Source organism: Pinus tabuliformis, chromosome J, assembly GCF_031772625.1.
Source record: "Pinus tabuliformis cultivar Carrire ecotype Pingquan chromosome J, CPIR1, whole genome shotgun sequence".
In the NCBI taxonomy this organism is placed as follows: domain Eukaryota; kingdom Viridiplantae; phylum Streptophyta; class Pinopsida; order Pinales; family Pinaceae; genus Pinus; species Pinus tabuliformis.
In genome coordinates, this window is record NC_142295.1 from 474,637,289 (window position 1) to 474,650,091 (window position 12,803).

Sequence of the window (12,803 nt, forward strand, 5' to 3'; positions counted from 1 at the left end):
TAGAGGAACCGCAAGTATCCACTCCAATTCAATTTGGAGTAGGGGTCACTCTATTTCCTGCTACAACAGAAGTTTGTCCATCACCAGTGGAAGTTCCTGTAGAATCACTAGACGATCAATTGGATAGACTAAAAATGTCTGAACAACCGTCGACATCTAGGACTGTGTCAAATGACACGGCGACGGCAGAATTACCTGCCGCAAATCCAACAATGTTCGCCGGCATACCATCTGTCCCAACTAGCTCTCAATCGCTAGAAGGAGTCCACTAAGAGACTATCTCGATAGTATGGTCTGTTCCTGTTTATTCCGGAGAAATGTCTGGTAACTCTCATGGTGAGACTCATCAAATTGACCCTTTTGGGAATCTAATTAGGCCATCCAGTCCTCCAGGACAATCAATTGCCTTGAGTTCTGGATTGCTACCGTATGGGGGGCAGTATGCCCTTTCATTACCCCCTCCGGGAGGGTACCCATACGGGAGTTCTCAACCTTATTCAAGTTATGGTGGAATTGCAACGAGTAGTTGGGTACCTATGCTATCCCAGCCACCAAGAGTTGTATATTCTATGCAACAGTGTGTACCTGTGACAAACATCCCAACTACACCGGCTATTGTGACCGTGTCGCAAGTTCAAACAATGCCTGTTGTGTGTCAACCTCAGATTTCTCAGGTTCTCATGCAACAGCCCCTTGACCCTGCGACCCAACCACAATCGCCTACTGGTGGGGCAACACAAGTACAGTCGGGTACAACTACCCCACATCTTGGTCCAATGGTTAGTATAGCGCAACAACCCATGGTGTCGCAACCGTGGATAGTGCAATACCAACAGCCGCAATTCCAACAAGTGTACCAGGGTTCTGAACAGCAAATCTTTGCGAATACGGGACAACCATATAATCAAAATGGTCAAAATCAACCACTTTATAGTGGTCAAGTCCATCAACCGTATCAATCATACCAACATCAACTCCATTATGCTGGTATGCAAAGACCAACTGTTCAGGCGATTCCATCGTATCCTGGTTACGCTTCACCTAACTTGAATCAACAGTTACCATTCGTGGCGACTTTAGAGTTGCCTGATTTACATCGGTTAACCAATGATCCAATTGCTTACGCCCCATGGTGGCCAGTGATTCCGCACAAACTTCCATCCGACATTCCTAAATTCAATGGAAATCCAGGTGAAGACCCGTCGAATCATGTGATGACATTTCATCTATGGTGTTCGTCGAACACTTTGAATGACGATTCGATAAGGCTTCGCCTCTTTCAGAGGACATTGACAGGTCCAGCGGCAAAATGGTATATAGAATTGCCTAGAGCTTCGTTCGACAATTTTAGCTCCCTTGCCACGACATTCTTAACCCACTTTCAATTACCAATAAGGTATGAAACGGGAACAGAGATATTGACCAACTTCAAACAGACAACCGCAACTCATATATCAGATCATATACATGAGTGGCGACGTCGACGAAGAATGGTTAAAACATACGTTCCTGATCAGCTTTTAGCTGAGTGGTTTATAAAGTCGCTACTTCCGGCCATAACGGAAGATGTGGCAAAGGGAGGAGTCGTAACAGAAGAGCAGGTTATCGCTCGTGCACAATATTTGGACTTAGTATATACTCAGTCCGGCACGCTCTATGACAAAATACCAGACGCCCCTAGACCAGAGTTTTCAATCCCTCCTCCTCCTAAATCAAATAGTGACTCTCATGCCGGTGATGGCGTGATTGGCACGGCAAACACGAATCCGAAAAAGACCCATCAAAAGAAGGCCCGTAAGGATTCGAATCAAAATGCGCATGAAGAAGTTCTTGCTTCGGAAGTAAATGCCGTATCGGCAGATAAGGGCAAAGAAACCAATCAACCAGGAAGCAAGAAAAATCAAAACAAAGGGAAGAAGAAGAAACAAGGAGAGTCATCTCCTCGAAAAACTTCTTCAAGCCCTCCTCGAGATAGGAAACCACCTTATGGGTGTCAGATATGTGATGAGGATCACTGGACGAGAGAATGTCCATACAAAGCTGATCTAAAAAGATTCTTAAAGAGTTCGCAAACTCCAGCTGTGTTAACTGATCCGTTTCCCGATCGAGGAAAAAATCTGGTTGGTAGTGGAAATGCTTCACCGTCGCAAGTGCTTATGTTATCGATATCGAAGCAACAGAATGATGCTTTGATTTCGACAAGGAACAAAGATTACGGGAATCCACAGGTGTCGAACAATAAAGGTAAAGATCAACCTAGCAGTTCGATGACAACTTCGGCAGAAGTTGTACCCCCCATCACACATGAATTAACAATAAAACCGCCGAAGGGAGCAGTACACAAGTCGACATTTAATCCTCGTGCCAGAGCGGCACAACATTATAATATAGTGGAAGATTTGGCGCAATCGCCGTCTGCTATGTCGACTCTTGAAGTACTACAAAATTGCCCATCCCAAAGGCAGGCATTGTTATCAGCAATTGGTGGGGTGGATCCTAAAGATTCCAATCTTGTATCCTTTGATCACAAAGGATATGATCCTCAGTTACCAGCTCAACTAGCTTTCCTCGTCCAAGTGAAAGCCCTCAACAAAACTGTTCATCGAACAATTATTGATGAGGGGACATCGACATGTATTATGTCGATGAGTTGCTGGAAAACTTTAGGATCTCCAACCTTGTCGCGATCATCGACAACATTAAAAGCATTCGACGGAAGGACATATACCCCTTACGGTATCCTTAGTAACTTGAAAGTTGAACTAGGGGGAAAAACAGTAGAAATAGATGTTGAAGTCATCGATGGCAATCTTGACTATAACATCCTACTGGGAAGACCATGGATTTATGCCATGGAAGCTGTTGTGTCGACCTATTTTAGGAAAATCGCATTCCCCTTTCAAGGAGGGATTACGATCATTGACCAACAAAATTTCCTCCCTAATGGTTCACAAGTTACAGGAAGCATTCCTCTGATCCATGGAAGCGACCATTCGTTTCAAAATATCGGAGTAGGCCTACTAAAAGATCCTACATTAATGGGAACTTTCACCCTTCCGCCAACGTTCATTGTGGGAGAAGTGGCGACAGTAGGAACCTGCAATATGATATCTTCCGCACAAAAGATGTCAGAAAACGATATCAGCATGGATCATGCAAAGGTTTTGTCCCCAAGCCCAATGGAAGTATTGTAGCAATCAATTTTCATGGCCTGGGGGGCAACCCCAAATCAACGCTCATCAAGCGTTTGGATAGATAGGTCTAGAGAATATGGCACCCCTTTAAGTCCTTGGTCGCGAGTGCATGGAACCGACAAAGGAATAGTCCAATCAATGGTAATTGACGGGGCACCATGGAATGATTCCCACCATCGTTCCCTTCTCCCGGGTTGTGGGGAAGATACTCAAAGTAACCTTTATCATCCTTCAGTTTTCGATTTTCTATCGAGTACTGTAAATACAGTGGGCAATGAGGATAGTTCTTTTACTATGTCAACCTCATTAAAAAATGAAACGATCCCCTTTCCAGATCTCAATGGTAAACCTTCATTCCAACCAACAAAGTTGAATGCAATGAAGCTTGGGGGGCATGCACCTCGATTTGCGTTATTATGCTGGGGACATGCAAACATATCATCGAGCAGTTTTAGCATACAGTTCATGCTCGTTAAAAAATAAACGCAAGATCCGAGCAGTTTTAGCACATAGTTCATGCTCGTTAAAAAATAAACATAAGTTGTGAGCAATCTTCCCCTAGAGTTCAAGCTCACCCAGAAAAAATGAACCGGTAAATAACCTTGGTAAATGTAACCTTTGACAGCCATATTAAAGCCCTTGGTCGTGTTCTTGCAGTCTCACCTCCATCCGTTCATTTGGCCAATCGTTCATCTCCATATGTTTGTTTACCCATTTTGAGGAACAGCTGCGAAGAGTGATTTCACTTAGCCATCCTTGTGACACTGCCGTGATTGGAAAATTCCGACCTGTACTTGGAATCTGCTGCTATCCCTGTTTATCACTCGTTCCTCAAAAGACGAGTCTTCTTTGAGCTCTTTTCACTGACTCGTAAAATATGAAAAGTTTGCCGAGTTTTGGCCTTCCAGCTCGTTAAAAGGACCGGAAGAGCTATCCCTCCTCTAGATTTTAATCTTTTTGGACCTGAGGGATTATTGCACAAAAAGATCGAGCGCTTGTTTTGTTCGGCTCGTTAAAGAGATCGAAAATTCATCCCTTTTGTATTGTTTTATACTTTTTCGGACTTAAGGGATTAGATGACGAAAAAGGAATTTTGGAGTTAACTTTCCGTACCTTTTCAGACTCTCTAAAAATGAAAAGGACCGAGTTTTCCTTGTCGTTAGACTCGTTAAAATGATTAAATAGGGACAAACTTGTCTTTAGACGAGAACGAGTTTCCCTATCGCTAGGCTCGTTAAAACATAGCGATGGGCTTGCCCAAAGGGCAGGTTATAGAACAAGCATATGTTATCCTCCTCAAGCTTGACAAAAATAAAGAGGTACTGGTCAGCAATGACTGGGGAAAAATTGGGAGAACCTCACAGCTTTAATGGTAGCAAGTCGCTCTTGAACATGACACTTTGTCCTCCGTATCACATCGGGTTGGGTTGTTTCATTCACCGGTCTCATAACCATGGTCCTCGCCACACCATCCACAATTGGGGTAATGCTACCAATCCATCACATCAGTGTCGTTATATGTTCAAGAGATGTGGTTCTGCAAAGAGTCAACCGTGTCCCATCCACTGCCATACATTGTCCTTCATCCATTTCATGACCGCCACCCTGAATCATACATCACAGTTTGTTTTCACCTCATCACAGTCACTAGCTCCGTTCCGTGTCACTGATGTGGGATTCATTAAGGCCCTCCTTTGACGGATCGCTCCTTGTCGACATCAGCTCATTATCCAAGGAGTTGATCTAGGAACACCCCCTTCAGTACTTTGAAGCTTGCATGCCTCAATGGCAAGTTTCTCACTTCCGGCGATAGGTATACATCAATGACCTTCGACCAGAAGATTTTGCATGGTGGTCGACGCCAAGTCCTTTATTCCCACCATGTGAATTGTACTGCCGTACCTTGAGGGTCATCATCCTTATCGGTGATTCTTCTCGCGCTTGTTAACGGTTTACATCATTGACCGGTAATCAAGCGATGTCTTTCCATGTTCGACTTCAAAAAATTCTCACATGGATCAACTTGTACATCGAGTGAAGATCGGAAGAGATTGAAGACCCCGGATCTAGTTTCATCCATCCGGGCTGCGATATATATTCAGGACATAAAGACATTTGATATGTACATCATTACAGCAGATGATCATCCTTCTCAAAGGATGATAATTTCAGCAGAGAATTATCAGTCTACAATCAGACGATCGTCTGTTCTATGTACCAAAATGTATTTATAAAGTTGAGCATGGGAATGCCCGCCTCAGCTAGATCATGAAAATGTATGAAAAATAATGTATTGTATTGTATCTTATTACAGGACACTTCTCAGCAGATTGAATGAACTTCGGATCCTCTCAATAAAGCATTTCACCCGATAAACGACCTCATACTTTAGGGGGCATCTGTTATAGACAATTTTGTGCCTTACAGCAACAAGCATGAATTGTCAATAATCCAAGGGATCCAAAGTTCCCTAAACATGATGTTCCTACCCCTAGAGGAACAAGGTCAGCAAACCAACAGCTCTCAGATCAGTTCTCCACCTGAAAATACTCAAAAACAAGCAATCCTGAAATCAAAGCAGGTGCTCCACTAGGTTTCTGCGCTGAAACTCAGTTGCTCCATGGTGTACCTGCGTTGAAAAGCAAGTGGGACAAAGGCCACCTGCGCTGAGTGAGATGGGACAAGTGGCACAATGAGTCATTGCTTCGGAATCTTCCAAAAATGACACTTGGATCAGGGATTTCGCCTTGTGATGAGTCAGACGCTCTGTTTCTCCAAGTGGAAGCAAAGTTCACCAAGTGGACTCAAGAACTGAAGATCAACTAAAGATTAACTGAAGAGAGAGAGGACACAAGGCAGCTACACATCAGTTGCAAGCTGACTCATCCTTTCTCAATTCATCTATATATTGAGCTCTCTCCTATGAGCTCAGGAGGCTGGAATTTTGTGCAAAGTAATGATATGCTGTTGGTTTCACTATAGAGCTATTAGGTGATTGTTTGAGAGAGGTGAAGAGGAGAAATTCTTTCTGCTGGGAGGTGTTGCTGGATTGGAGCCTTCAATGGTTGTAATACTCTCAGAACCTTTACTTCTTCATTAATAAAAGCTATTGAGGTTCTTCTATGTGCTCTTGTTTCAATAATATATTGTGATAATTGCATGTTTGGTTTACACTAATCCTTGAACCAGTTATGATTGCATGCTTCTTGTAGTTTCCTTCTTTGTTATTTTGCAGGATCTCATTGTAGCTGGGCCAGAAAAAGAGCAAGGAGCTGGGAGCAAGCAGCCAAAGAGAAGAGTTTGGATTCGACATTAAGCGCAAGGCAACGGTTAGTGCATTTCTCCATTCTCTTTTGCTTTCATAAAGAAGTAAACCTTAAGTAGTTTGTTTTACAGTTGTTGCTAAGGTACTATCACCCTTAGAGTGGGATAGGGTCATCCGAGTCGGATACTTTTCCCTACAACACATCTCCCGTGATTTCTTCAGCACTCCACCAATGATATCAGAGGCAGAACATGAGGTGGGAAGTCCTTCACATCAGTTCGAGCACCATGAGACTGCCACCATGCCAGTATACATCACATACCAGAAGGGCAGTAGAACGTTGTTTGAAGCAGCAAAGCGAGTGTTATCTCCACCCGGGGTGGAAGGGGCCTGGCTTCTGCCATCAGCATCACAGGAGTAGGGTAAGGGCAAGGAGCCAGTGCAGGAGGAAGGGCCATCAGGTGAGCGAGAGACCGAGTTTGTTGTCCTCCAGGATGATGAGACAGATGCAGAACCAACCAATGAGGAGCTTATAGAGATCATCAGGGAGCAACAATCAGAGATTGAAGACTTGACCATTGATTTAGAAAGGGCCAAGTGGAACATGAACTACCTGGAGTAGAGAAACAAATAGCTTGAGGACCAACAGATGATCATGGAGCTGCAGAACATCCGCGAGCAGCGCCAAGTTTCTCAAAGAAGAAGGGTTTCGCTCACATCTTTGGAGCAAGAAATCAATGAAGACCGGGAGTCCAAACTTGAGAGGGTCAACATGCATTTGGAAAGGCTGTTGAACAAAGCTAATAAGAACCTTGCCATATTGAGACACATGACTTTCCATTACAGGGTGCGGAACATGAATGCACAGGCCCGGATAAGGAGTTTGCAAGCAAAGCTGAGGAAAGCAACAAGAAGGGTAAAACAGGAAAAGGAGCAAGATAGGCTTAGAATCTTGGTTGACGCTTCCTTGGCTCAGCATGGCACCCCATAGAGATCCTCTAGCCCAAATTTCAAAAAATTTGGGCAAATTTTGGTCACAGGCAAATTTTTTGGGCACAAAACAGGAAATTCCTCCCTGTGGCGCGACGCTAAAAATCTAGGACTCTAATCGAGGAACAGCTTACATATTTGGATTCAGCATCAAAAAATACTACTACTGGTGTCCGGGAAAGAAATTTTGACAAGATCTGGGTCTCCTAAAGGTAAAAATAAACCCAAAAATGGCCTCTCTGCCACTTTTTTGACACACAGAAAGCAGTCTTGGGAGAATGAAGATTTGGAGGGGTAAATGAGCACCAAATTGGGAAATTCTAGTGGGGTTAGAAAGTATACAGGACAGGCTTTCCAAAAAGCCCACTTGGGCACATTTTTGACACTTGCAAGTGCCCCAAAATAGGCTCCAAAGTGGCATGACGCACAGAGAATTTGGTACGGCGCACAGGGGAAAAAACTGCCAATTTGCTCCCGTTTCGCGAAATTTTGGGCGCGACTTCTCCAAGTGGGCCTGGTCATCTACACTTCGGTTTTTTTAGCACCAAAGGTGGCATTTAAAGAGTTTTCTCTCCAGATGGGCATCTATCTAAGTGGCAAAGGAATGCAAAGGGTCACCCCAGCCAAATGTCATGCTTGAGAACACTACACCTGTAGCTGATGGTTGGCTCTCCATCTCCATTTCGAAATGATTTGAGTAACTTCCCAACCCTTGGGAATTCCATCTCTTCTCCACACATTCTATATATTGTATGCAAGTTATTTGCAAAGGGTTGGCTGGCTTGTAACTTTTGGGAGACTTTGGGAAAGAAACTCTGTTTCTGCACTGTGTATTTTTGACAGAGAATTAATGAAAGGAAGCGACTCTGTTTCATGAGATTCTTGTGGTTGCAAGTGTAGCAAATGTGTTCTTATGTTTCATATGTATCTTTTTATGTTTCATAATTCAATTCACATTTCATTTCAATGAAATTTTCCAAGTGAGATTAGGTAGGATTCAATTTATATTGCTCTGCCTGTGGGGAAATTTCATGTACAGTGTTACTCTTTTTTTGAAAAGGATTCCTACGACCATGCCCTTTTCACTCTCTTCAGCAATATTTCCATTCCGCATTACCTTAAGCCGAAATTTCTGCGCGTGCTGCCTACCTTGCCTCACGGAATAATTTGTGCTTTCATATTCGATTCTCTATTCTTTGCTGAGCGCCAGTCCCATATACATCCCAGAAGCTCGGTCACTTCATAAAATCTTTTCCAAAATCCCTTTTCACTTACTAGCCTAAGGTAAATATTTCATTGTAAGTCATCTCAGACTGTTTTGCCTATCCATTCACTGAGTGTGACTCAGTGAGAGCCCTCTCCTGCTCTGGTAGGGCTAGCTACCAGACTGAGTGTGGTTTGTGGTTACCCTAATTTTTGCCTTCCTTCAGCCTAAGGGAGATTTAGGTGTTAACATAGTGGCGACTCCGCTGGGGAACAAGTTGAAAATCAAATCCCCTTGTTTCATAAGAATTCTAGGCTTTCGGATGATCAGCTTAGGATTGGAAAGGCTGAGTAAGCTGGTTGTGTCCCGCAATTTATCCCAATAGCATGCTGGCTTCGAGACAATATATCAGAGCAAATCTAGACCCGAACCCTCCTCACATTTACGAAAATCCCAATTTGATCCCGAGACTCCTTCGTCAAGAAAGCCCCATAACCCCCGTGTTCAAATCCCTTTCATGTCTCGACATTTTTGAGTATCTTGAAGAGCTTGAGTTTGACGAACGATTTGAGATATCTTTGTTTGAGTCTAAATCTGACAGGGCGGTTGATTACACTGTCCCCAATCCACAATTTCTTGTAGACCTTGAGACAGAAAGAGCTAATAGATTAACCGATAACTACATTGCCACACAGCCCCAAACTCCAAGTGCAAGCCCCTTGCAAACTGTGCACACTCCTCCAACACCTCCAAGGCCAAATCCACTGAGAATGATGGCTGCCCGTTTCACAACCCTTGTTCTGCCCCAAGTCCTAGATGACATGCCAAATGACGATCAAAGTAAAATTCCATTTTTTGATGGCACTCGTAACAGTATTACAGCTCAACAACATGTGGATAAAATGGCAGACTTCTATGAACTTCATGAGATCGATGCTGAGAACGTGGCAATGAGGCTCTTTGTACAAACATTTGCAGGTGATGTGAGGAAATGGTTCAGAGGTTTGATGGCTGCAAGTATCACTACCTTGGCGGAACTACAAAGACAGTTCTTGAACCGGTGGGAAGTGAAAAAGAATCCCCTTCAAATTCTGGCCGAGTATGAACAAATCAAGCGGAATGTCGGTGAGTCGGTCCAAGATTATTGTGTTAGATTTAATGCAGTCTACAATGAAATCCAGACCATCTAAAGCCACCTGTGGGACTAGAAATGATGAAGTTTCCAAATGGTTTTGATGCTGACATGGCATACCAATTAAGAGAGAGAGAACCGGCTACAATGGAAGACATGCAGAAAATTGCGGTCAGCGTTGAGGCAAATCTGCTGTCCAAAAGAGCAAGAGCGAAAGCAGAGAAGAAAACCACTGTGAAAGAAGAATCTTCTTCAATGGATCAGCTGCTCAAAAAGGTAGAACAGATGCTTGAGAGAGTAAAACTTGACAAGCCAGAGCCACAAGTTAGGAATCCTAACTTTCGTGGCCAACAGCAGCCACAATATAGGATAAGACAAAGAGATCAGTGAACTCAAGAGCAAACAGCACAACAGCCGGTACAAACACCTTTGCAGCAAAATTTTGTGCATGGACCGGAGTCAGATGAGGACGGGAATGTAATAGGTGAGGAAAACCATCTCTTTACTCTAGATGAGCTGCCTACTTACATCACTGAAGAAGAAGAATGTGCCGTAAATTCAGCTACACACCAAGACACTGATTTTATTCTAGCTAATGAAACCGTGTTGGAAGAGGAATCGGAAGAATATCAAAGGGGGTATATGAATGCTTTGTCCACACAGCAGCAGTGATATTCCCTTAGAAACAGAGATGTACCGGCCAAACCAATTCAGAAAAAGAAGGAGGGTGAAACGACAAAGAATGATCCATCAGCTACACAAAGAAAGGGAAAGGAGGCGGTTGGTCCTGAGAGCAGCAAAACAAAATCAGCAGAACAATCACAGCAACCAGCCACATCAAAAGAAAAGGAAAGGAAAGAGATCCCAGTCAAAGAGGTAGAAAAAACTCCCGCTTTCAGCCTAGAGAATGAGATTTCTAAGCTAAAGGTATCCATCCCTTTGACTGAAATCATGAAGAACAACAGTTATAGAGGACAGATTTCTAAAATGTTGAATTTGGACCCAATGTCCGACATGGTAAACGTAGAAGATGATCAGCCTGAAATGATTTTTGGGCCAGGAACAAATGGCGAGTCTCCTGATAGCGATGTGCCACCCTTCTATATCAGTTTACGATTGCATGACTTTGTGCTACACAATGCCATGCTCGATTCCAGAGCTTCTCACAATCTCATGCCCAAGGCTATCATGGATAAGCTTGGTTTGGACATCACCCGGCAATATCATGATCTCTATTCATTCGATTCCAGCATAGTAAGGTGCATAGGGCTCATTAAAGACTTAGTTGTGAGTTTGGATCAGCTCCCTATGAAAAATGTTCTAATGGATGTAGTGGTAGCAGATATTCCTCCAAGATTTGGCATGCTTCTTTCAAGGTCTTGGGTAGCGAAATTAAAGGGGACACTATAGCTGGATCTCTCCTATGCAACAATCCCAGTGTTTGGACAAATGAGGAAATTATATCGGGAACAAAAGATGAAATATATGATCACAAGCAAGGAGAAACTGATAAATCATCCTATTAACTATGTACATACAAATTTAGAGTCTTTTGTTTTGTTTTCAGATAGTTTAAATGAGATAGATAGTCAGATAGTAGAAGCAGACGACATTCCAGAGATAACAAAATTTTTTAGAGAAATCTTGAAGAAAGAAGGACAAGAAAAACAACAAAATATTGGGCAATCAGCTGAAAATGATGGACAACAAGGAAACAATGGACAACAAACAGATATTCAACACTTGCAAGAAGAAGAAGAAGGCTTGTGGACCATGGATTTTGATGGAGCAGTAGGGAATTATGGCACTGGTATTGGTATTTGGGTACACAGTCCTTTCTCCGCCCCAAACAAAGTGCCTAGCAGCATGAGAGTTTGCTCTTACAAGCTGGCCTTTGAATGTTCAAATAATGAAGCTGAATATGAAGCTCTGATTGCTGGCCTAAAGATTCTTAGAAAGCTGAATGCAAAGAGGATTTTAGTATATGGCGACTCCGAGTTGGTGATAAAACAGGTCAGAGGTGAGTATCAAGTAAAACATCCTAGGATGCGGGCCTATCGTAATGCAGTTTTGGACATCTTGAAGCTATTTTCCGAATACAACTTGACATGTGTGCCACGAATACAAAATAGTATTGCTGATGCTCTTGCCAAGGTAGCGAGCAGCTTGAAGATCCCCATGAACTCCAGCAATAAATTTGAAATCCATGTCAAGCATCATCCAACCATTCCAGAAAATCAGCGACATTGGCAAGTGTTCCAAGATGATGAGGAGATTAAGGATTTTCTGCTCAACAAAGGCAAGTTCAAAGAAACCGCAATCGATGTGGAAAATGATGAGGGCAAAGGGAATGGAACAGAAGAAGTGCAGATTAATCAAATGGACATATTGCAGCTGAAGAATAACATCATTCCTAAAGGCTTGATACCCCTAGAGGAACTTTTCGATCAGGATGATGTAGCCCGCAAGCCAACATTGCAGCCGACAGAGAAGGGTGTGGAAGAGGTCAACATCAGTACAGCTACCAATCCAAAGTTGGTGAAATTGTCCAAAGCATTACCGCCAAAAATCAAAGACAAATATATCAGTTTGATGGCTTCATTTGCAGATGTATTTGCTTGGGATTATTCTGATTTAAAGACCTATGATATGAATATCATTCAGCACATAATACCTATCAAGCCCAACCAGAAACCATTTAGACAAAAGCTGAGAAGGATCAATCCAAAGTTGCTGCCATCTATCGAAAAGGAGGTAAATAGGTTGTACAAGTCAGGTATCATTGTGCCTATCAGATTTTCAGATTGGATATCTAACTTAGTACCTGTATGTAAGAAGACCGGTGAGATCCGTCTATGCATCGATTTCAAAAATCTAAACAAGGTCTCGTTGAAGGTCAACTATCCACTGCCCAAGATGGACCATATACTTCAGCGAGTAGTGGGGGCATCTCGTATGTCGCTGCTTGATGGTTATTCCGGATATAACCAAATTTCTGTCCATGAAGATGATAGAGAT